Source organism: Sminthopsis crassicaudata, chromosome 5 (genome assembly GCF_048593235.1).
Source record: "Sminthopsis crassicaudata isolate SCR6 chromosome 5, ASM4859323v1, whole genome shotgun sequence".
Classification (NCBI taxonomy): domain Eukaryota; kingdom Metazoa; phylum Chordata; class Mammalia; order Dasyuromorphia; family Dasyuridae; genus Sminthopsis; species Sminthopsis crassicaudata.
In genome coordinates, this window is record NC_133621.1 from 94,582,670 (window position 1) to 94,608,858 (window position 26,189).

Below are 26,189 nucleotides of genomic sequence, written 5' to 3' on the forward strand. Positions count from 1 at the left end.
AAATTCTTGAGAATCTGACTCTTGTAAGGATGTTGATTGAGGCTGAATTTTTTCTATGAAGGGAAAGAAGAAATAAAAATTATACAAATTAACTAAAGGGACAATTGGACAGAATTGTATATTAAGAAAACACACTGAAGTAACACAATCTAGTAATGACAGAAAGATAACACACTGTCTAATATTAGCTCATTAATAAGAGAGAGAAATATAAATGATATTGTCCTCAATTCTCCGATGGGGTAACTAATTTGCTACATTAGTTCATTTTCCCCCATTATCTCTAATTTTTTTCTAGATTTTTCTTACCTAGTTTTTCACAAATTGGCTGCATTAAGTTTAAATTGAATCTCTACTAAACATGGTCCTTTCTGATGTCATTTTTTTCACATTTTGTATATTAGTGACATCCTTACGTCAAAAAGTGTTGCACATTTTTTTTTTTTTCTGGGAGTGGGAGAAAATATTTTCAAATATATTTGTAAATGCAATTCCCCAAAACTACTTTGAGAGTAATAATCGACTTCTGCAGATTTCTTTTAACCAGATTTTTTCTCTCCTCAGTTAACTTAGGAAAATTATGCTGCACATCATCTCAAATGCTTAATTCAAGGGATGTTATGGAACAGGGACAAAATTCAAAGCACAGAAAATGGGTTCAAGCCATTATTTTCCACCTAGCTATTATTCCTTGCTTCTAAAAAGATTAGTTTAAAAGAAGTCAAAATTTAGATATTTATTTTCACCTAGTAACTCCTTTATCTATTTAACTTCTGATTTTTTTTTTCACTATAGTGGATTTGTAATTGTTGCAATTTACAAATGGACTCCAAATAACTTATTCTGAATTTTTATCATTTTTTATCTCTGAAGCATGTCACAGCTGCCTATGTAATATGACAAGATGTATAAAAACACCAAGTTTTTCGTCCTTCAACTTCCCTAATGGTTTTCTTTGGACAACTTCCTGCATTTTCTTTTTACTAACTCTTTTTATCTAAACATAAATTTAACACAGTGATGAGCTTTCAGCTTTCAACTTCTCTTCTTTTTACTTCCCTTTTCAAAGATATGATCTACTTCTATGAATTGTGTGTGAATATAACTCCCAGGTATTTAGTTCTAGTGCTTATCTTGATATCTTCTATTGTATTTGAAATTATGTATAGCACAACATATACAACTTCAAGCTTCAGAGAAAAAAATGTTATTGGTGATAATTAGCAGGTAGTTATGATTAGTGTGATTAGAAACCTAGAAAAACACTTCTGGTAGCTGATCACCATTGGCCTACAGGGATAGAGTGAGATGAGCTATATAAAGCACTCTAAAATCTTTGTAAAACATTATACAGATGTAAGATATAGCTGTTATGATATGATTAAAGTCAAAGTCCATTTGCTGTATCTTTAAGGACTTTTATGTGCCAGTCCCCACTTAACTTCTCAGTCATTTTGTCCTTATTGCCCTCTATGCATCTTTCATTCAATTCATACTATTCTTTTGCATATGTCTTGAACTTTCTACTTCTATGTCTTTGTCCAATTTTTCTTCCCTACTTAAAGTGTTGTAAATTTTATATAAATGTGAGCAGTTATGACTATATTCTTTCTTCTCTGCATTTCCCTCAAGGTATAGGTGAAATTTTACCATAATAGGATCATGTGTTGTAAAGTCAGTCTAGTGCCATTTAGGAGCTTTTCAGAGTGTGAAAATAGTTTATATGGCTTTGATCTATCTGAAGGTGGTCAGGAAGATGTAATAGTGAGAGTGGTGGCAGATGAAAAAGCAAATAAAAAAAGATGCAAAGAAAGGAACTAATTCTGAAAAAAATAAAGAATGGAAGAAGGTTGAGTGCATCACTAGGTAAAACATTTATTTATTTTTTGTTATTTGATGCAAATTAGAAATATTGTAAGATTCATGCTATTTTATAAATTAGTCAGGAGTCAAAATGACTAAACTAACTGATGATTATAACTACATTATATTATAGTACAAATTACTGGTTCATACTTCTGATTAAGAATTCATACTTCTGGTTAGGAATGCCAGGCCCAGCTGTGTTGCTGAGACTCTCCTCTGGGCAAGAAGGAATCAAATCAATACACCTGGCAGAAATAGTGGGGCAAAGATACTGCTACTAAATGGCATTTGCAGGAGGGTGGAGCTTTTGGTTTGGGTTCCAGGTCAGAGTGAAGAGTTGAAATGATGGTAAAGGCCCTATCCCCCTTTTGCCCAAGCCCAGGATTAGAACTGTTTACATTAATAGTTCTCATTTAAAAAAAAAAAAAAGAAAGAAACACTGGGATTCATCTTCAGAGCATGACAGTGAAGTTAAAAAAAAAAAAAAAAAAAAAAAAAAAAAGCCTCTTCTACCTGAAAGAGTAACATTAAGTGGCTACTAGCCCAGGGGAAAAAAATGTATAGAAAAAGTCAAATGAGAGAGATTGAGCAAAATAAATAAACAAATAAATTAAAAAGAATCTTCCAAGGAAAACAAGGTTATAAAAAATAGTTAATCAATTAGAAAAGGAGATACTGAGTCTTAAAGAATAATTATTTGAAAATTAAAATTGGGCAAAGTGATTACAATGGAAGCTAGAAGAGACTAAGAAATTAAAACAAAATATAAAGAATGAAAGAAAATCAGAATATGAAACACCCTAAAAGAAAAACAACAGATCTGAAGAACAGTTCAAGAATAGAAAATATAATAATAATTAGGCTGCCTGAAAACTGTAACCAAAAAAAAAAAAAAAAAAAAAAAAAAAGTCTTGACACAATAATGCAAGAAATAAAGAAATATATCCTGGAGCAATAGAACAGAAGCAAAAGATAGAAAGAGGGAAAAAGTTCAATGATCACCACCTCAAAGATGTTCTACATAGAAAGTATACAGGAATATTATTGCCAAGTTTTGAAATCCCCATATCAAAGAGAAAATTCTACAAGAAAAAAACACCAAAAAAGAGAATTCAAATATTCTGGAGATACAATTAGAATTGTATAGGATTTATAAGCAGCTATAATAAAAGACTGCAAATCCTGGAATAATATATATCACCAGTCAAAAGAATTAGAACTGTGGACAAAACTATCATACCCAGAAAAACTAATCATAATATTGAATGAAAAAAGAATGGACATTCAATGAATTTCCTGATTTTCCAGACTTTGACTCAAACCCAAACTTAACATAAAATTTAATGTTTAAGAAAAACTCAAACATTACTTTCAAGGGACTAAACAAGGACAAATTATTTATTATTTTTACATGGAAATGTAAATCATATGTTTAAGACTGACATCAGTGATCGTATAGTTCAAAGAAAGATTGGGACAGAGCTGAATATGATCTGACTTTAATAAGCAAAACTATCCCACAAAAGGTAACAACAGTAGTTAGGTTTTACATAAGAGGTTCAGGACAAGAATGTACATAAAGATATTAGAAGGGGGAGGAGGGCTGGTAATTTTGAAAACTTACTCATATTGGAATTGAGTTAACTAGGGAACAATACATATATAACATAAGAAGTACAACAGTTTCCAAAATCCATAAAGAAATAAGGGGCAAGGGGATATGTAAAGCTGTGTGGATTTATGGCAGTGGGACAAGGATTAATGGGAAAAGGATAAGGATGGAAGGAAAGGGTGGTAGAGGATAACACTGGGCAGAGAAGAGTATTTAGATTAAATGGTGAGGGATAAGGTATGTAGATTAGTGGGAATAGGATAAAGTGGGAAGGAAAAGCTTCCAAGAAAAGGAAAGGGTGGATCTTTGGTTGGGGGTAGATTAAGTAATAGCAAGGCAAGTTAAAGAGTAGAATTAAAATAGAAGAGTTAGCAGGGATAGGAAATTAAGAAATAAGAGATACAAAATATTATAATAAGGATCAGGAGATGAATTCATTTTTTTAAAAGTAGGGCAAGTACTGATCTCAAAGTTAAACTTAAAAACTCAAATGATGAGAGAAACTTACATTATGTCACCCATATTAATATTGTTTTAGATGCATCTCTCTCTATGTATATGTATATATATACACACATATATATACATATTATATATATATATATATATATATATATATATATATATATATAAATGCATTTAAGTGTAATGTATGAATATGATATATGTGTATGTATGTATGGGCACACACACACACCCCATCTTAATTGTATCCTCCTTGGGAAAGATAGGGAGAATAAAAAGGGAGAAAATGAAATAAAATGCACAGCAGAAAACAAAATAATCTACAAAGAAGCAAATATGGTCAGTCATGAATATATAATCTCTTCTATTATTAAACATACTTTCTTGAAATGGAAATTTATTGTTATGGATTTTGAATTCTCCCTGATGCTCTAGGTTCATGACAATGTTTTATTTTGGTAGTGTTGTTGTTGTTTTCAATTTTCCTTTCCTTTTTTTTTTTTTTCCTATTCTTTTTGTTCTTATTTTGTATTTAGTTTTAAACAAATAAATATTTTAAAACTTAATTTGTAAAGCACTGCATGGTTCCTATAACATCTATGAGAGGTAAATTGTAAAATTCTTATTCATCTGTTTTAAAAAGAAACTGATACTCAGATAATTTAAATGACATTTCCAGTGTTATGCAGATAATGAGAGTAAAAGCCAGGATTCAGTTTCATGATTTTAAGGCCCACATTCTTTCTAATTTAGTCAAAAGAAATTCATTCAAGAGATCACCATGACTTTTATCTCTTGAACCCATTGATTTTATAAAACAATAACAAAAACAACAAAAACAAGAGTCATGGAATGCAACAAATGTCGATTATAAATATGTCCAATTTATTAAAGTTATGGATGTAAAAAACTGATATTTGTAGACTTTTCCTGTAACACCTCACTTTCTAGAAGTCAGATGTGATAAATGCATGAATAATGGATTACTATGTTGTCATTTTTTTTTCTCCTCTTAATCAAAATTAATAAACATTTTAAAGTGGACTATGTTCTTTGTTGGTTGATTACACATAATCAGAAATCTTGGGAATTAAAAAAAAATAGTGAACTGATTTTGAAACCACCTTTTTGAGTGCTAGAAAATTAGCTATAATAGTTACTCAGCTGCTTCAAGACTAAAAGCATTTCATTCAAGTTTATTCTATTCAGCTTGTCTTTGCAGCAATAGCTGATGTAACCAGCCAGGGGAAATGTATTTAACTTGATGGCATCCAGGCAAGAAATGTAAAGAAACTAAATTCTACTTCAAAAAAAAAAAAAAAAAAGAAATATATTAGACATATTTGTTTGTTTTGTTTGTTTCTTAACCAACTACTATCTTGTTAACACATCTATTATTTCAGTTATATAAAATTGAATTTTTGACTGTAAAAAAAACTAAAGTAAAAAGAAGCCCAAGACTTTCAAACTTTTATCTTTGTCAGGAGACTTAATCAATGGAACATATATGCAATATTCAAATTCAAGCACTTAAAGTGAATTAGGTTCAGTTATAATTTTTAGTGGAATATGCACATGTAAAATAAGGCTCCAAGTTCTAGTCATCTTCTTTATGAAATGCCCTATATAGTTTTATGATGAGTATCTGGCACTTTTATATTCATGACTGAAAATCATGTGTCTGTGTATATTTGTAGTTATTCACCTATATAATATAATAATTTCACATATAGCCTTCCAAACTCAGCTGCAACTTCACATGCAGTAAGAATCTTTAATCAACATAAATGTCTTTATAACAATTACTCATGACACTTACTGGTATATATTGAGAGAATGGATTTGTCTGTGTATTGGGATTGAGAGGGAAATGGGTCACCCTACTATTATGGTTCAGGAACTTTTAAAATATGCAACTGATTATTATATTTATATTTTTCATATTGGGAAAAATTATATTTGATACCACGCTGTTTTTTTGAAATAATGGTAAAGACTGTATTTAGGAAAGGCAGATGACTACCATATGGATACTGAAGGTAAGGAGAGGGAGTGAAACATAAAGGATCTAGATGGGGTATGAGAGAGCTTCTGAGCATAAGAATGTAGAGATAGATGATGAGTTAGTAGAGAAGAGAAGCAACATTATCTTTGAAGAAAGAGGATTAGGGTTCATGTCTCTTTTTGAATAATTATTACCTCTTATCTTATAAAATCTCTGGTCCTCAGAGTCCTCAATTATAAAATGAAAGATTGCACTACAAAGCCTAAAACTGAAAGTTCCCTTTTTAGCACAAGATGTTTGGAAAGTTTGGTGGATCAAAAGAAGTAGTTCAGGTTTTGGTAAATTACTTTTATCATTTAGATTAGCCAATGATATTGCCCCCTCTATTTTTGCTTTCTTACCTTGCATTTCTTTCTGTCTAATGGCTGCTTCTCTACTATTTACAAACATGCTTATGTTTCCCACATTTGATCTATCAAAGACCGCCAACTATCATTCTATCTCTCCCCTCCCTTGTATGGTTAAACCCCTTGAGAAAACTATCTTTCCTATCATTCTTTTAACTCTATAGTTTGACATACAATTTCATCATGCAACCAAATTTACTTAATTTCCAGATCTGATGACTTTAATCATAATCTTCATACTTCTGTTCTCTATGAAGTATCTAAATATGTCAAATATACTTTTGTCCTCCATAATTTCTTTTCTCTAGGTTTTCATGAAACTTATTTTCTCATGGTTCTTCTCCTACCTTTCTATGTCTCTTTTGCTAGATATTCACTCAGGTCACACCTTCTTCTAGCTTTGTGTGTCCCCAAAGTTTCTGTTCTAGGCCTACTTATATTCTTATTACTATTTTATATTTTTATTTTATCAGTTTCTACATTTCGATTATTGTCTCTCTATGTATGATTACAGTACTTAGTTTTCTAGATCTCATTTTCCTCCTGACATCTAGTTTTGAACCCCAAATACCTATTAGATATCACAGAACATTAGATATATTGTAGACATTTAAAACCATTATGTTCCAAAGTACAGTGAACATATTTCTCTCAAACCATTCCCTTTTCCTAATATCCTTAGTACTACCATACTTCCCAGTTACTCCCCAGCATTGCAGTTTAGGTGTCATTCTGGACTCCTCACTCTCATTTACTCTCATTGTATCCCTTTTTCTACCTTCATAAAATCCCTTAAAAGTAGGCTATTAGCTCCCTTCTTTCATCTGACACTGGCACCATTCTAGAATAGATTCTTATTAGATCATACTTGGGCTACTGCCAAAAGTCTGCTGGTTGATCTCTCTGCCTTAAGTCTCTTTCCACTACAATACAACCTTTAGTTAGTTGTCAAATTGATCTTTTTACAATATAAGTATAACCAGTCAAATTATTTCTCCCCCATTCTCTTATATCCAGTGGCTCCAAATTGCCCTGGATAAAAAAGAAAAATCTTCATTTTGACTTATATAGTCTTTCATAATCTATACTCTCTCTATATCCCCAGTCTTCTTATACCACAATTCCCTTCAAGTAAACCTGCAATTTAGTGATAATGGCATCCTTGTTGTTTCTTGCACAAATTGTTACTTTCCCTGACTGCATTTTTAATTGTCTGTCTCCTATGCCTAAAATTCTCTTTTCCTCATATTTGTCTCATAGTTTTCCTGATTTCTTTTTCCAAATTTGATATTTCATAAGAATATTTTCAATTTCTTCTCCTCTCTAAGGGTTCTTTGTCTATCTCTAACTCTGTTTCTGTCTTTGTCCGTTTTTATCTCTGTCTCTCTCCCTTCCTATATATCTATATCTATATCTATCTTGTTTCTACATAACTGTCCATGGTTTGTTTTTATACTGTGAGCTCCTTATGAGTAAGAATTATTTTTGCACCTTTTTTGGTATTCTCAGGATTTAATTTAGTGCCTAGCACATAGTAGGTTCTCAATAAATGCTCATTAACTGTCTTGCTGATTGAGTAATTATGAAGTTTTTTTAACTTCTCCAAGTGTCCATGGTCCCTTCTTTCTTATATGATGGTTGAATTAGACTAATTCTTATGTCCTTTCCAGTAGTAAATTTATGTTTGTGATTATTTTATTATAAACAAGCTGTTTCCTGGACTACAATTACAAAGTATGTTATAGACATAAACAGCAGGGAGACTTTCATGGTATAAAAAAAATCCCTGAATGTTCCAGGTCCTCAAAATAACATTTTACAGCAAAAGCAACTATGTTTGTGCAAATGTGTCAAATACAAAAAAGTGCATTTGCCACAAAATGTGTGTTTGCTAGTTGTTCCATTCTAATTGCAGTGTGCCTATTCCCAGGACCCTTATGTTATTGTCTAAATATCCAGAATATCTTTGCTGTGGGGACTTCTCTGCCCCCTATTTTATGACCATTTCATTTCCCTTTCATTACACATATGCCTATCCTAGATTTTACTAACAGTAAAAACAATGGTAGATTTGTTGTCAAAAGATCCAAGGTTGAATTATTTACCAGTTCCTTTACTTCTCTTTGCTATTATCTCTTAGAATGAGAAATAATATATCTGAGTTTGTTTATATCCTTTTGGAAGTTACATAATTACAAATAGTATTCTATGAATGAAATGAAAGTGGTTTTGTACAAAGGTTGCATAATTCTTGTAGCATTTGTTTGCTTCAACAGACTTTCATTTTGTTTAATAATTGGAAAATATGTGTGTGTAGAGGGGATTCTTTGTAGGGTGTGTGTAGAGAATAGAACTGAGCAGATGCACTTGGATAATTGAGCATGGGAGGCTAATTGCCAATTGGACAATTCTCTATTGCCACATGTTTGGAGGATGAACCTACTTAACTATTCTGTGTGGGCTCGATGGTGGGTGTGGACAAAGAAGAAGTGAGATCAGTGGGTGGAGTAGGAGGAGGAGATGGAATCATTCCTGGAGATGGAGAGAGAGGAAGGAGGGGTGGAGATTGCTAGATCTGATCCCCTGACCATGACTGCAAAAGACCAAGAATAAAGACTTGCTTATTCTGACTCCAGCTGATTCTAAGATATCCAAATTTGGAACATTATGAGTATCAAAATGTTCTCCCTTTTCCTTCTCTCTTTTTTTCCTAAAATGATAGGCAATTTGGTATAGATTATGCATATGCTATTATGTAAAACATTTCCATATCAGTCACAGCCATTAAAGAAGAAACAGATCAAAAGAAAAAAAAGGGAGAGAATAAAGCAAGTGAAAATAGTATACTTTTATCTGTATTCAGAATCCATCAGTTCTTTATCTGGATGTCTAGAGCATTTTCCTTTGCTGAGTCCTTTGTACTTGCTTTGGATCATTGTGTTGCTGAGAAGAGATCATTCATAGTTGATCATCACAGAGTGTTGCTAATCTCTGGACAGTGTTCCCTGGTTCTGCTCACTCACTTTGCATCAGCTTATACAAATCTTTCCATTTTTTCTCTGAAATCTGCCTTTACACTATTTCTCATTTTACAATAGTATTCCATTGTATTCATATAGCACATCTCAGCCATTCTCCCCTCATTTTTCATCACTTTGTCACAGTGGAAAAGATTATCATAAATATGTAGGTCCTTGTCCCTTTTTAATGGAACTTTTAAAAAATATTTTGTAATGATCTGTTTGGGATACAGACCTAATAGTGATATTGCTGGACCAAAAGGTATGCAATTAATTGGTTGCCCTATGGACATAAGTTCCAAATTGATCTTCAGAATGGTTAGATCAATTTGTAACTACACAATAAAACATTAATGTCCCCATTTTTCTATATCCTCTCCAACATTTATCAGTTTTTTTTTTTTTTTTTTTTTTTTTTTTTTTTTTTTTTTTTTTGTGATATTAGCCAATCTGGTAGGTCTGAGATAGTACATCAGAGATGTTTGCATATGCATTTCTCTAACAAAATGTGATTTAGAGCACTTCATATGTCTATAGATAGCTTTCATTTCCCTCATCTAAAAACTGCATATTAACATCCTTTGACCATTTATCAATTGAGAAATGGTTTGAATTATTATAAATTTGACTCAATATTCTATATTTTTGAGCAATGAAATCTTTATCAGAGATACTTGCTATAAAGATTGTTTCCCAACTTTTTGTTTTCCTTCAATTATTAGTTATATTAGTTTTTCTTGTGCAAAAGCTTTTCAATTTAACATGATCAAAATCATCTGTTTTACATTTTATAATGTTATCTATCTCTTATTTGGTAATTAATCTATATTTCACCTTCTTTAAGTATTTGATGCTATATCATTTGGTTCATGTATGTTTAATATTGATATTATTTCATTTTCTCTTCATTAGAAAGATATAATTTCATTTCTAATTTTTTTAGGTCCATTTGTGCTTTTGTTTTGTCTGAGATCAGTATTGCTATTTCTGTTTCTTGTGTAGTTTTTATATTAGTTTTACTTCAACTCCAACTTAATGGATTCTATTCCAGGCTCTTACCCTTATTCTGTACATGTATCCTTACTTCAGGTATGTTTTTGGTAAACAACATATTGTAGGATTTTGGCTTTTAATCCATTCTGTCATCTACTTTTATGATTAGTATTTGTATATTTCTCTCCATCCTCTTTTCCTCCTATTTTTCTTCTCTATCTTTTTATCCTTTCCCTTTGCTTTGGTCCACCATTTCCTCCATTCTGGTTTTTATTCTGTAAGTCACCCTCCTCACTTAAATCTCTTTCCTCCTACTTTTCAGGTAAGAGAGATTATCATATAAATGGTCAAAGGATATGAACAGACAATTCTCAGATAAAGAAATTAAAACTATTTCTAGTCATATGAAAAGATGCTCCAAATCATTATTAATCAGAGAAATGCAAATTAAGACAACTCTGAGATACCACTACACACCTGCCAGATTGGCTAGAATGACAGGGAAAGGTAATGCAGAATGTTGGAGGGGATGTGGGAAAACAGGGACACTGATACATTGTTGGTGGAACTGCAAATACATCCAGCCATTCTGGAGAGCAATTTGGAACTATGCTCAAAAAGTTATCAAACTGTGCATACCCTTTGATCCAGCAGTGTTGCTACTGGGTTTGTATCCCAAAGAGATCTTAAAGAAGGGAAAGGGACCTGTATGTGCAAGAATGTTTGTGGCAGCCCTTTTTGTGATGTCCAGAAACTGGAAAGTACATGGATGCCCATCAATTGGAGATTGGCTGAATAAATTGTAGTATATGAATAATATGGAATATTATTGGTCTGTAAGAAATGACCAACAGGATGATTTCAGAAAGGCCTGAAGAGACTTACATGAACTGATGCAGAGTGAAATGAGCAGGACCAGGAGATTATTATATACTTCAACAACAATACTGTATGATGATCAATTCTGATGAACGTGGCCCTCTCCAACAATGAGATGAACCAAATCAGTTCCAATAGAGCAGTAATGAACTGAACCAGCTACACTCAGTGAAAGAACTCTGGGAGATAACTATGAACCACTACATAGAATTTCCAATCCCTCTAATTTTGTCAGCCTGCATTTTGGATTTCCTTCACAGGCTAAATGTACACTATTTCAAAGTCTGATTCGTTTTGTTCAGCAAAACAACTGTTTGGTCATATATACATATATTGTATTTAATTTATACTTTAACATATTTAACATGTATTAGTCAACCTGCCATCTGGGGGAGGGAGGAAGGAGGGGAAAAATAGGAACAAATGGTTTGGCAATTGTCAATGTTGTAAAATTACTCATGCAAATATCTGGTAAATAAAAACTATTAGATATTTAAAAAAAAGAGAGAGAGAGAAATTATCATATCCAGCTTGTGTATGTTATTCCCTCTTTCAGCCAAAACTTATGACAATAAGATTCAATGGATGTTCATTGCTCACCTTATCATCTTTTCCTCCACTGTAATCATTTTCTTGTGCCTCCTTATGTAATATAATTTACCTCATCCTATGTTTCCTTTTCTTCCAAACCCAGAGTAATTTTTTACATCCTGTAATTTTTTATGTCATTCCCTCAGATTCACCTTATACCTGTACCTGCTGTTTATGTATATCACTTCTAGCTATAGTATTACTGGTACTTTTTTCTTTTTTTTTTTTTTTTTTTTTTTAAGATTACAAGCATCACCAAGTTAATATAATAAGAATGACAATTCTGCCTAAATTAGTATATTTGTTCAATTCCATACCAATCAAACTGCTAAAAATAAATTTATACAAATGGAAAAAATAACAAAATTCATCTGGAAGAACAAAAGGTCAAGAATATCGGGGGAATTAATGAAAAATACAAAGGATGGTAGCTTAGCAGTACAAAATCTAAAACTATATTATAAGACAGCAATCACCAAAACATTTTGGTCTTGGGTAAAAAATATAGAGTGGTAAATCAGTGGAATAAATTAAATATACACAACACAATAATCAAAGCCTATATATACTGTTTATTATAATAAATAATCTAGTATTTGACAAATCCCCAAACTCCAATTTCTGGAATAAGAACTCATTATTTGACAAAAGTTGCTGGGAGAACTGGAAAATAATGTGTTAGAAACAGCATCATGAGGAAAAGAGAGTCCGTGTTATCCCATATCTATAAAGAGAGAACAAAAGTCTAATATTTCATACCTCTAACTTTATTTCTTTTCTATATATTTATATTATTTTAGCTATACTGAAATGCAGAGAAGCTTCTATATTACTTGATAAAATTTAATTTTCCATAATTTCAGGTGTAATATTGTTATCAACAGAATTCAGAAAATATTGACAATATTCCTACTATGTGATTTTTAAAGAAAAAAAAAAAAAAGATAATAGTTCTTTATTGGATAATCACTTCCAGGAAAGAGGACCATTTGTAGCATAAGGGGATTTCTTTCTTTCAGTGGCAAAAAGCCATTCTACTGCAAGAAAGTAAATATTAGAGATATACTGCTGATAATGATAGAAGAGAAGCTACAGCATGAATATGAAGTGAAGAGATTAAAAACTGGGCTGAAAACTATGTGCTTCATCAAAAGCAAAAACTGCTCCAGGAACTGTTTACCATTCTGACTAACTCCTTTCTCAAATAAGAAAGAAAAAAAAAAAGAAAATTTATTACATCACACTGTCGTTTTTCATTAACATAACACTAAATCAAAGAAGCTATAATTAAAAACAAATAAAACTTGCCTTCTCTCTATCATCTTTCATCTGGAGATCTAAAAAAAACTTCATGAGTATTAATTAAACCTCAGAATATTCCATCTGATATGCTAAATTAGTGCTTTGTGATGTGTGTGTAATAGCCAAACCATTGAGAGAACATATTTAACTAGGAATTAGAGAAAGAGGCTGGTAGTTAACTTCCTGATTTTCATCAACTGCTCCTAAAATATGTACCCACAGGAAAATCCATGAACTTCTGTTTAGATATTTTATGTTTTTCTATCTATAAATTGGAGAGAGGCAGCATAAGGCTATTTGATCTTTGCTCATAAACTGTTTTAAAACCATAAAATGAGAGAGAGAAAGTATAGAAAGGGAACAGGAGTGGGGGGGGGGAGTGTTAAAAGTAACTTTAGAAAAATCTCCATGATTTATGTTCAAATGATTACTCCATGCATTGGAAAATTCATTAATATTTCAGAATCTCAGATTCCTCATTTACATAATGGATTATTATATAATAATAACTAGATTATAAAGATGTTTCATGTCTTCTCCTGACTAAGTCTAGCATGATATATCCTTCTTCATTTAGACCCTCATGGCAAGCCACTGTGACATTATTGATAGCTCTCATTCTCTTATAGAAAAATGTAGGTAGAAACAATACACTGTAAATTTTAATATAATTAGGAGTTCATAGAATTTCACAAACTGTTTTTTTTACCCCCTTTTCATCACAGAATGGCATTGACTTTGGCTTACAGGAAAAAAAAAAAAAAAAGAAAAAAGAAAAGAAACAATTTTTGTCTACCCCTACATTCAAATCTACAACTTTAGGTGGTGGTGGTAGATAGAAATAAAGATGGCTCTCGTGGATTAAGAAGCGATTCGTATTATTTTTTAAATTTTCTAGTAAATTTATTTATTTTTAATAAACCTTGCTTTATGAATCATTTTGGGAAAGAAAAATCAGAGCAAAAGAAGAAAACCATGGGAGAGAGAAAACAACAACAACAACAGAAAAAAAAAACAATGTGAACGTAGCATGTGTTGATTTGGATTGTCTCTTTAGTTCTTTTTCTGGATGCAGATGGCATTTTCTGTCCAAAGTGTATTAGGATGGCTTTGGATCACTGAATCATTGAGAAGAACCAAGCCGTTCATACTTGATCATCACACATTCTTGCTGTTATGTACAATGTATTCCTGATTCTGTTTGTTTCACTTAGCATCAGTTGATGTAAATATTTCTAGGACCTTATAAAATCAGTTTGTTTTTCCTTTTTTATAGAACAATCATATTTTATTACCTTCATATACTTCAACTTGTTCAGCCATTCCCCAATTAATGGGCATCTATTCATTTTCCAATTCTTTGCTACCAAAAAAAGAGCTACTGCAAACATTTTTGCATATGTGGGTCCTTTTACCCCCTTTATGATTTCATTGGAATATAGACATAGTAATAGTACTTTTGGGTCAAAGGGTGTGCACCAGTTATATAGCCCTTTGGGCGTAGTTCCAGATTGTTCTCCAGAATAGTTGTATCATTTCACAACTCCACCAACAATGATTAGTATCTCAGTTTTCCCACATTCCCCCAATACTTATAATTATTTTTTTACACTTATCACTTATTTTTTTCTGGTCATCTTTGCCGAAAAGTATGAGGTGGTAGCTCAGAGTTTTTTTAATATGCATTTCTCTAATTAATAGTGATTTGAGGTATTTTTCATATGACTAGAGATGACTTTAATTTCATCATCTGAAAATTATCTGTTCATATACTTTGACCATTTATTAATTGGGGAATGTCTTGTATTCTGATAAAATTGACACATAAATTTTAGAAATAGGACTTTTATCAGAAACACTGGTTGTAAAAATATTTCTCCAGCTTTGTACTTCCCTTTTAATTTTTGTAATTGTTTTCATATAGTTCTTGGATTTGTCTAATCCCCAAATATTTTATTTTATCTATAGAAATTTTAAATGGAATCACTCTACTTCTTACTGATGGGCTTTGTCAACAATATGTAGACATGCTGATGATTTGTGTGGGTTTATTTTATTTATATCCTGAAACTTTGCTAAAGCTATGCATTACTTCCAGGAGATTTTTGAATAATGTTCTATGATTTTGTAAGTATGTCATCATATCATCTGCAAAGAATAAAAGTTTTACATTGTCACTGCCTATCCTAATTCCTTAATTTCCTTTTCTTTTCTTATTGTGAAATATATTTCTAGTACAGTGTAGAATAATAGTGGTGATAATGGGCATCCTTGTTTTTACCTTTGATCTTTTGAGGAATGCATTTCCCTTCTCGCCATTACAAATAATGCTTGCTGTTGGTTTCAGATAAGCTTATTTTTTTTTTATACGCTTATTATTTTAAGGAAAGTTCCCTTTATCCCTGTGTTCTCTAGTGTTATTAATAGGAATGGGTGCTGTATATTGTCAAAAGCTTTTTCTGCATCTATTGAGATTTTGATATGATTTCTGTCAATTTTGTTATTGATATAATCAATTATGATAATAGTTTTCCTGATATTGAACCAGCCTTGCATTTCTAGTAAGAATTCTATTTGATTTTAGTGTATTTTCCTGCTGATTAATTATTATAATCTCTGTGAAAACATTATATTTAAAAATGTCTGCAACAACATTCACTAGAGAGATTGATCTGTCATTTTCTTCCTCTGTTTTGGCTCTTCCTGGGTAGGTACTAGTATCATATTTGTGTCATAAAAGGAATTTAATAATATTCCTTATTTACCTATTTTCCCAATTAGTTTACATAGTATTAGAAATAATTGTCCTTTAAATGTTTGATAGAATTCACCCTAAATGTTTGGTAGAATCCATCTGGCCCTGGAGATTATTTTTTCCCGAGGGAGTTCATAAATGACTTGTTTTTTTTTTTTTTGTTTGTTTTTTTTTTTGTTTTTTTTTTTGTTTTTAATGGAATTATATAAGTAATTTATTTACTCTTCTGTAAATCTGGGCAATATATTTTTGTAAATATTCATCCATTTTAGTTAGCTTATCAGAATTGGTGCCATACAGCTAGGCAAAATAGTTCCTAATTATTGCTTTAAGTTCCTTGTCATTGCTGTTAAGGTCATCATTTTTCACTTTTCATTTCAAATGTTGACAATTTTGTTTTTTCTTTCCTTTTTCTAATCAAATTAACCAAAGATTTATATATTATGGTAGTTTTTTCATAAAACCCAACTCTTAGTTTTATTAAGTGGTTCAACAGTTTTTTTAGTTTCAATTTTATTAATCTCTTCTTTGAATTTCAGAATTTCTAATTGGGTCTTTAATTGGGGTTTTTTTAATTTAATGTATTACTTTCTTAGCTTTTGTATCTCTTTTTCCATTTGCTGAATCCTACTTTTTAAAGAGTTGTTTTCTTCATACAATTTTTTCTCCCTTTTCCAAGTTGTTGATACCTTTCATTTTCTTTCTCATTTGTTCTTCTACCTCTCACTTATTTGCTGTTAAAACTTTTATGAGCATTTCCAAGAAGCTTCTTTGGGCTTTAGACCAATTCATATCAGTTTTTGAGATTTCTTTCTGTCCTTCTCTGAGTTTGTGTTTTGCTCTGCCTTGTCAGTATAGTAGCTTTCTATGGTCAAGGTTCTTTTCTGTTTCTTGCTCATTTTCTTTCTTTTTCTTCTGGTATTTCATCTTTTTAATTTTTTTTTTTGGTTTTTACTTTTATTGTTGAGCTGTACTCCTGGGATAAAGATGGAGCTGTCTCAAGTATAGGGGTTCCTTCTGTTTGCAGGGGGTAGCTTTGCCTGACTGAAAACATTATGATTTCCAAGAATTTGCCTTCTGAGCTAGGATGGGAAACTGCTCTACCTATTTCCTCTTCTACAGAGCCAGGACTGAGAGTCTTTGTTGCTGGTTTCCTGTGATTAAAACCCTCTCACTGATTTTCCAAGAGTCTCTCTGAGCTGGGCTGACTATCTTTTTCACTTAGTGAGACTGACCTTTCTTGAAGTTTTTAAGGTCTATCTCAAGTTGGAAAGTAGTTTGATTCCATCAGACTCTGTGAAGAAGCTTGATTTCATGTGTTTTTTGAGGGAAACTGGGAGAGCTTCAGCAGCTTCTTGGCTTTACTCTGCCATCTTGACCCTACTCCCTGAAGTGGAGAGGGAATAACTCATATTCCTATAAATTTGACACATCTCTTTATATTTGAGAATTTAGACTTTTATTAGAGAATGCTGTTATAATTTCCCCCCTCAGAATGGATTATAAACCAGAATCCAATGATATATTCTTTACAAGAGATACCTCAGAGTCAGATACACATATATACAGAAAGTTGAAATAAGGTGATGGAATAGAACCTATTGAGTTTCTGCTGAAGTTAAAAAAAAAAAAAAAAAAAAAAAAAAAGCAAGAGCAGCAATCATTTCATACAAAGCAAAAGAAAAATAGACATAAAAAAGAGATTATCAGTGAAAGTGCATTTTACCAAAAAGTACCATAGCTGGTAACATGTATATACATACATACATACATACATACAAACACCAAACAAAAACTAAAGTTTATTTATTTTTTTTTTGAGAAAGGCTTGTTTTCTCATATACACAGGGAAGTGAATCAAATTAATATATAAAAAAGAACAATTCACTAATTCACTTTCAAGGAATTTGCACAGCTTTCATAAGTGAATTTGTTATTTATCAGAAAATCACTCAATACATTAGAAAGCCAGCCTTAGATCTTAGCAATAAAAAAAAAAAAAATTAAAAATTAAAAAAATAAGAAAAGGGGAGCTTCTTTTTAAGTTGTACTCTGGGGCCAAGAAAAGGGCACCACCACAATAGCAACAAAAAAAAAGTACTTAAGAACTCATTTTTTATACTCAGAAACAAATGACTGCATGCTGTAAACAAAAGTTATATTTTGAATTGCTATATGAGATTTTAAGTACATGTTTTCAAATAAGAACAAAATTGCTATTGACGGCTTGTTCTTATAAAGTCTACTAGCTCACATAAGCATATTTTCTCATTCTTATTTTCCCTCAAGAGTTAATTTTCCAATATTATACTTCCTTTACTCAGAGAAAGTACAAACTTTTTGGTATGCTTGGTATATGAGACACTAGAATGTTGCTGGGTTCCTTTTAAAACAAGTTGCAAAAGGGATATTATCTACATATATCTACATACATGCCTTTGCGCATATATATATATATATATATATGTATGTATGTATATATGTATATACATACATGCCTTTGCATACATACATTATATATATATATATATATCTTGACCCAGTTCTGTAATAGCTTCTGATTATAATGTTGTTTTGGGGGCTTCCTCAATTTGAATATGTCTAGAAACCATATTCTTCATTGTTGACCAAATCCTATAAGGATGTGAAGGACACATCTCCTGAAGAAAAGTGCTAAAATATTTTTGCTGATATTTTCTATGCTATAGGTAAGTGAGTCCCTTTTTGTTAATTATTCAATGATCTATGAGAACTTCATTTCATTCCAACACCAAACCTGAATTAGAAGGCCAGCATCTGACTCACCCCAAGGTGAAGATAACTTTCAAAAACCATCAAGATAAATAATATAAAATTTAGATAACTACTCAAGGTCTTATTTTAAACTCTAATTCATGGCAGAATGAATATACACTTGATATAAGTTCTTCATTTACAACCTACAAAAGTAAAACAATAATAGCAACACCTCATTCTTTTAGGACTTTAAGGATGACAAAGCACTTGAAATTAATCTCTTAAGAAATGATCCCAGAAATTGACTGTACTTCCAAATTTAAGGGTATTCTAGTATAACTTTTAGTTAAATCTGGGGTTGAATCCCACTTTTTCTAACTGAGAACACATGACATTATGAAAAGAGATGCAGATTTGGAGAGAGATGACCTAGACTTGAATTGTTATTCTGCCACATAGTACTCATGTAATCTTGGACAAGGAAATTATTCTTCATTGGCCTTAGTTTCTCATCTGTCAAATGAATGAATTATACTAGATAATATCTGAAATGTCTTCCAGTTAAAATTATGTTCCTAAAATTATACATCCTACTCATTTCACTGGAGTTCATCTCTCTAAAATCAAGACTATAAAGGGAATTAATAGAAAAAAATACAAAGCAATGTGGCCTAGCAATATCTTATCTCAAACTATATTATAAAACAGTAATCATCAAAAGTATTTGGTACTGGCTAAAAAATAGAGTGCTGAATCAGAGGAATAGATCTGGTACATAAAATACCATAGTCAACTACCATAGTAACCTGGGGTTTGACAAACTCTAATAAAACTCTAGAATTGGGTATAAGAATTTACTATTTGATAAAGAACTTTTGGAAAAAAACTAGAAAACAATAGGTTATAGACTAGGTATGGACCAGCATATCACATCATGCACCAAGACAAAGTAAAAATGAGTACATTATTTAGACATAGAGGGTGACACTATAAGTGAATTAAGAATATTCTACCTGTCAGTTCTATGGGAAAATGAGATAGCTATCATTATAAAATGTGGATCCACATGTGGATCCCTTTCCCTTCTTTAAGATTTCTTTGGAATATAATCCCAGTAGAAACACTGCTGGATCAAAGGGTATGCACAGTTTCATAACTTTTTGAGCATAGTTCCAAATTGCTCTCCAGAAAGGTTGTATCTGTTCACAGTGGAACTCAAAATATTATCAAATAATGCTAAAATTTTTTCTTGACATGTAACTGGGAAAAATGAAGAAAAAAATATAAGAAAAGGGGGAAAAAAGGTCTTGAAGTCTACCTCAAGGAAGTTGGCTAGGGCACTGAAGGCTCAAAATGTTGACTTCAATTCCTTATTACCCCAGTACAAAGTAGTGACAGGAGCTCTAAGCTTGGTGGATCTTAAAGCTTAAGTTAGGTAAAAATGTTCCTTTTGTTTGAATCAACTCAAAGTATCTTAAATGTTTAGACTTCTTAAATATCTTCCTACTGTCACTAAGTAAATACCCTTTTCTTAGAGAAGAGAGAGAGGAGAGAAGAGGAAGAGTTGTGCTGTCCTGATTATAATAAGTTAAAATTTTTAAAAATTCATAAGCATTAGCTACTTGGTATTGTGGTTTGGCTTCTGATTTCATTTTTTAAAATACCAAAACCTATTAGTCAATACATTCTATGTTTACTTCAAAAGGATTAATTTAAAAGACAATAATGATAGTATTCATGTAGTGCTTTAAAGTTAGCAAAATGTATTATAAATATTGTATCATTTTAATGTCCTGGAAGATAGGTGCTATTTATTCACCCCACTTTATAGATGGGAAAACCTATACAGACAACAGCTAAGTGATTTGCTCAGTATCACAGCAGCTACTAAGTATCTGAGATCTCATTCGAACTTAAATTTTCCTGATTTCAGATCAAGTATTCTCATAAATCTACCTAATTATTAAAAATAGGATTATAGTCAACCATAACAAGTCAAGTAGAAGACTTTAACACAAAGTATGATAGGAATTTATTTATCACATAATTATCAAGAAAGGGGGTAATTTGAATCTGAAAGACCTCCCTCACACCACATATAGGCTCCTGTTACAAATAACCTTAGAGCAAGTTCTGATTAAGGAGTTTTTAATATAGAAGATTTTGTAAATTTTTAAACTTTTAAAGAAATCATCTATCACTGTAAGGCCTCATCTCTCAACTAAAGGGACAGGACAATATAATGTTTAACATATTTTTATTTTGAAATTTTGACTCTAACACTATCATTACTAAACATTTTATTTCTTTGAAAGACATCGACCACTATTAATGAGACAGAATTTTTCTATTTCAGAAATTTCTCTAAGGAATTATACAATGGGTGATAGGGAAAATGCATGTTGTGATGAGGAGTACTTGATTTGAGAAGAAACACCTTTACAAAAATAGACTTATAGACTTCAAGAGCCTTTATTTCTTTGCTGCCAAAGTTTCTGAACTAAACCAAACTACAGGAACCCATCAGGTTTGCACTCTGACGCAGAAAGAAGATATGTGCCTTTTACCAATGACATGGAGACAAGCAATCAGACAGTAGATTACAAGACTGTCACCACTCACTGGTTTTCCTTGTCTTTATGTACTGTGAAAACTTGCCAAGCACTATTGAAATTAGCACTGATCTGTCAGAAAGTTTTTGAAAAGGCTCGAAGCTTTCAGTCTTCTAGAGCTTAAAGAATAAATTACTTAGTCCCACTCTTCCCAGGGGATGAGACCAGTGCAGTGACGATGAAAAATAGGTAGGTGCTATAAAAATAATAATTTGAGATCTGTTTTTTTTTTTCAATACTGTGAGAATTATTGCACTGTTTCAAATGGTGATTAATTCTTAAGCAATGTGTCAGATGTTTCTCTAGGCTCAGTCATGTAGATAAACAAAAGATTAAGAAATAGGATAAATCTGATTCCAAAATTGATTATATTTAGATTCCCATATTTTTGAAATTATATTTCACAGATTAAGTCTCAGAATAATTCAATATATATACATACACACACACACACACACACACACACACACACACACACACACACACACATATATATATATATATATATATATATATATATATATATATATATATATATATACACAAAAAAAAAAAAAGAATAAAAACTTTGTTGCTCTAAAGGTGCTATTGAAACAACCAAAGGTGTATAAGAATGAAAGACCAATGATAGAAGGATTGTTGTGTTTGTGTATCCTCAGTGTCTTGAACATTTATTATTTAATACATGTTTATTACAAGTAACATGAAGATTTTATAATTGATATAACAAGACTCCAGAAATAGGAAATTAATATAGCTTAAAAAGTATTGTTTTCAGACTGTTGAAGTTTGCTCAGGATCTTAACAATGAACTTCCCAACAATCTCCAATAGGAAACTATTATTATTGCCTTATCGGATAACTCTATTCACAATGAAAGAATAATTTGTATGGTTATCATGAACAAATCTGAGAATGATTGATTAAGGATGTAAAATTATTTTGAAGACTTGCTCAGGGTCATTAATGCTTTTGCAATCTTTTCTCCTACTGACCTCCACTCCTCCTTCTATGATCCAAGAAGAAAAATCAAGGTCTAGGGAATAACTTCTTTCATGAACTTGTTTATAAATGATCACTTTTAGGCAGATCTTACCCTCATGTGAGTTGTTTATTTACTTGGCTAGTTTTCTCCCCAAAGAAAAAAAAAATCTTTCAACAAAGCATTTCTACATTTGGTTGACCTTGTTTGCCTTTCTTTAAAGCTCACTGTAAACCTAAACTAGCAAATGAACTTGGCTCCAAACCTCCCCAGATGAATTCCCAATCCCCATCTACAGAAAGAATATAAAAATAGCTTCAAAATGAATAGTCAATCTGTATGATAAGAAGAAATATCTTCTTTGCTGGCAATTTCAACTTTAACCAAAAATGTTTTAACACTTGAACACATCTCTTCATCTACTAAAGGCAAGATGATATGACATAATTTCCTTAAATTTCATTCTATTAAATTTAAAGAATAGTATACATTCTTTGCATCTAGCTCTAGTTGTTCCTGGATAGGTTTTTGTCCTCCTTATATGTGTAGACCTTGAAAATTCAATGATATATTCTTCATTTAAAAATAGGAAAATAAAAATATACACAGTTATGCAATGTTTTAATACATGAAAAAATACTTCAGAAAAGAGAAACACTGGAATTTTTAAAATTCAGCATTCCTTGAAAAGCTTCTTAATATTATTAGATGCTAATTTTTAACACAGATATTTCCCTAACTTGTACCATATCAAAAAAAAAAAAAAAAAAAAAAAAAAAAAACAAAGAAGAAGAAGAAGAGTATATAAGAAAGCAACTTTACAGAGGAAATAATGGGACATCTGAATTATAAGGAGTAAAAATGACATTTTTTCCTTTTTTAAAATGTTTTATTTTTTCAAAACACATGTATGCACAATTCTTCAACATTAGCCTTTGCAAAACCTTGTGTTCCAATCCCCCCTTCCCCCACGCTCTCCTCTAGATGGCAAGTAGTCTAATATATGTTAAATATGGTAAAATATATGTTAAGTTCAATATATGCACACATATTTATACAATTATTTTCCCAAGCAAGAAGAATCAAATCAAACCAGAAAAAAAGAGAAGCAAAATAAAATTCAAGCAGACAACAACAAAAAGAATGAAAATGCTGTTATGTAGCACACTCAGTTCCCACAGTCCTCTCTCTAGGTGTAGATGGCTCTTTTCATCCCTAAACAATTAGAAGTTGTTTGATTCCTCTCATTGTTGAAGAGAGCCACATCTATCAGAATTGATCATCTTATAATCTTGTTGTTGCCATGTATGATAGTCTCCTGGTTCTGTTCATTTCACTTAGCATCAGTTCATATAAATCTCTCCAGACCTCTGAAATAATCCTGCTGGTCGTTTCTTATAGAACAATAATATTCCATAACATTCATATAACATTACATATTTAGCTATGCTCCAATTGATGGGCATCCATTCAGTTTACAGTTTCTTGCCACTATGAAAAGGGCTTCCATAAACATTTTTGCATATGTGGGTCCCGTTCCTTCCTTTGGGATATATAAACCCAGTAGAAACACTGCTGGATTAAAGGGTATGCACAGTTTTGATAACTTTTTGAGCATAGTTCCAAACTGCTCTCCAGAATGTTTGGATCCATTCACAGTTCAACCAAGAATGTATTAGTAAAAATGGTAAAATTTTTGAACAAGATTTCTTTACTATTATCTCATTTAGTTTCTTTATTTTGAATATTGGAAAATTGAGACACAGAAGGAAAGTGACTTGCTCAAAGCCACAAAATCTGTGGTAGGTCTACAATTAGAATCCAGATTTCATTACTTTCCTTATATATTTATTGTTATGCTTGAAAAAGTCAGCATTACAACTACATTTTTTCATTTTAATGGATGTTGTTGAACTAATCTTTCTCATATATGAAAATGATATTATGATATGACATTTTGTTACAAGAAAGTGAAATGTTCAAAACCTAATTTGATTCATCAGAACATATGTTCATCCATTTTATAATTGATTCATTGAATAAAAATGCAAGATATTTATTCATAATTGATTTTTAATTGTAATTCCTGAAGCCAAGAATAACTAATGAGCTCTCTCCATTCCTTTCAATTCTTTCTTTCTTCCTTCCTTCCTTTCTACTTTTCTTTCTTTCCTTCTTGCTTTTTCTTTTCTTCCTCCCCCTCCAAAACTTTTGTTTAAGTAAAAAGCACTTCCCAAGTATTTGAAGGAGAGAGTAGTTGTATATAGTATTGCAGTGGGATTATTGCAGCACTTTTTGTTGTAAAGCATTTTTATAACCTAATGCCTTGTATCTTTGATTGAAATGCAATTTTACTTAAGATTATAAATATATTGTATTAGAAAGAGAAGAGAGAATAAAAAGGAATTAAGAAACATCAAATAACACCCTATGTACTTGTATATCAAAGAAGCCAAGAGGTGGAGATAAAGACTATGGAGAGCATTCTTTGCATGGAATGCATGGGCTCTAGAAACAAGAAGGTGAAAATGCCCAGAGGCAGAAGAGGAATTGTCTTCTTAAAAGAGAAGCAAGGAAGCCAGTATCATGGGATCATAGAATTTGTTTCTATGTGTGGTACTGAAAGGTATAATAAAGCTAGAAAAGTGAGGTAGATTAGTTAGAAAGAGCTGTGAAGGCTGAGCAATAGATTTCTATATTTCATCATGGAAGTGATAATAGGGAACTAACATATATTGAGTAAAGGTGTTGGAAGATACAGTCAGACTTAAGTTTTAAGAAAACCAGTTTGTACTGAGTGCATGCCTAGTAGCTGGAGAATGGCTGAGTAAGTTATGAATATTATGGGATATTACTGTTCTATAAAAAACTATCAGCAGGACGATTTTAGAGAGGTTTGGGGAAACTCAAATGAACTGATGCTAAGTGAAATGAGCAGAACCAGGAGATCATTGTATATGGCAAACAACCAGATTATTGATGATCAATTCTGATGGACATGGCTGTTTCCTACAATGATGATTCAAATCAGTTTTAATAATCTTGTGATGAAGAGAGCCATCTACACCTAGAGAGAGGACTGTGGGAACTGAGTGTGGACCACAAAATAGCATTTTCACTCTTTCTGGTTTTTTTGCTTGTATTTTGTTTTCTTTATCAGTTTTTTTCCTCTTCTTCATATGATTCTTTTTGTGCCACAAGATAATTATATAAATATGTATACATATATTACATTTAACATATATTTTAACATATTTAACATGTATCGAATTACTTGCTATCTAGGAGAGGGAGTGGGAAGAAGGAAGGGACAATTTGAAACACAATGTTTTGCAAGGGTAAATGTTGAAAAATTATCTATGTATATTATTTGTAAATAAGCTTTAAGTAAAAAAAAAAGAAGAAATAAAAATTAAAAATAAAAGAAAATCAATTTGTAAAAGGATGTTAAGATTGGAGGTGATGGCTGTGTCATAGAAAAGAAAGGATGACATGTGAGAAGTATTATAAATATAATATAAACAGACAGAAATTGGCAACAGATTGAATTTGGGTTGAAGAAATGTAAATTAAGAAAAGACAAATTCTACCAAACACCTCTCATAAAACAAATATGATCATAAAATGTAAGTTGAAGAGGGTTAAAGAGTAATAAGGAGAAATATTTTTGATTCTTATTGAAATAAAAATGTAAATATAACTTTAACAAAATTATTTTACAATTTTAAGAATTTTGAGGGATGAACAATTTTGAAATAATTAATTTTTGGCAATATTGGTCATGAATGTGTAGTTTGAATGACACTATTAACTCAGAACATCTAATCATGACCAAAAGAAATTGGATTAAGTTTTTTCTTTGCCAGTTTAGTATTAGATTATGTCATATAGATATTAATTAAATGTTACACACTCCAGGTTATTTAAGATACAAGGACTAGATATCTCTACTAAATCACCCAAT

General features: G+C 31.4%; 1 protein-coding gene across 1 annotated transcript in view; it reads right to left on the reverse strand.

Moving 5' to 3' along the window:
* The window catches only part of CNTNAP2 (contactin associated protein 2), a 2,674,182-nt gene that overhangs the window by 1,643,359 nt on the left and 1,004,634 nt on the right, over nt 1-26,189 (reverse strand). The window lies entirely within an intron of this gene.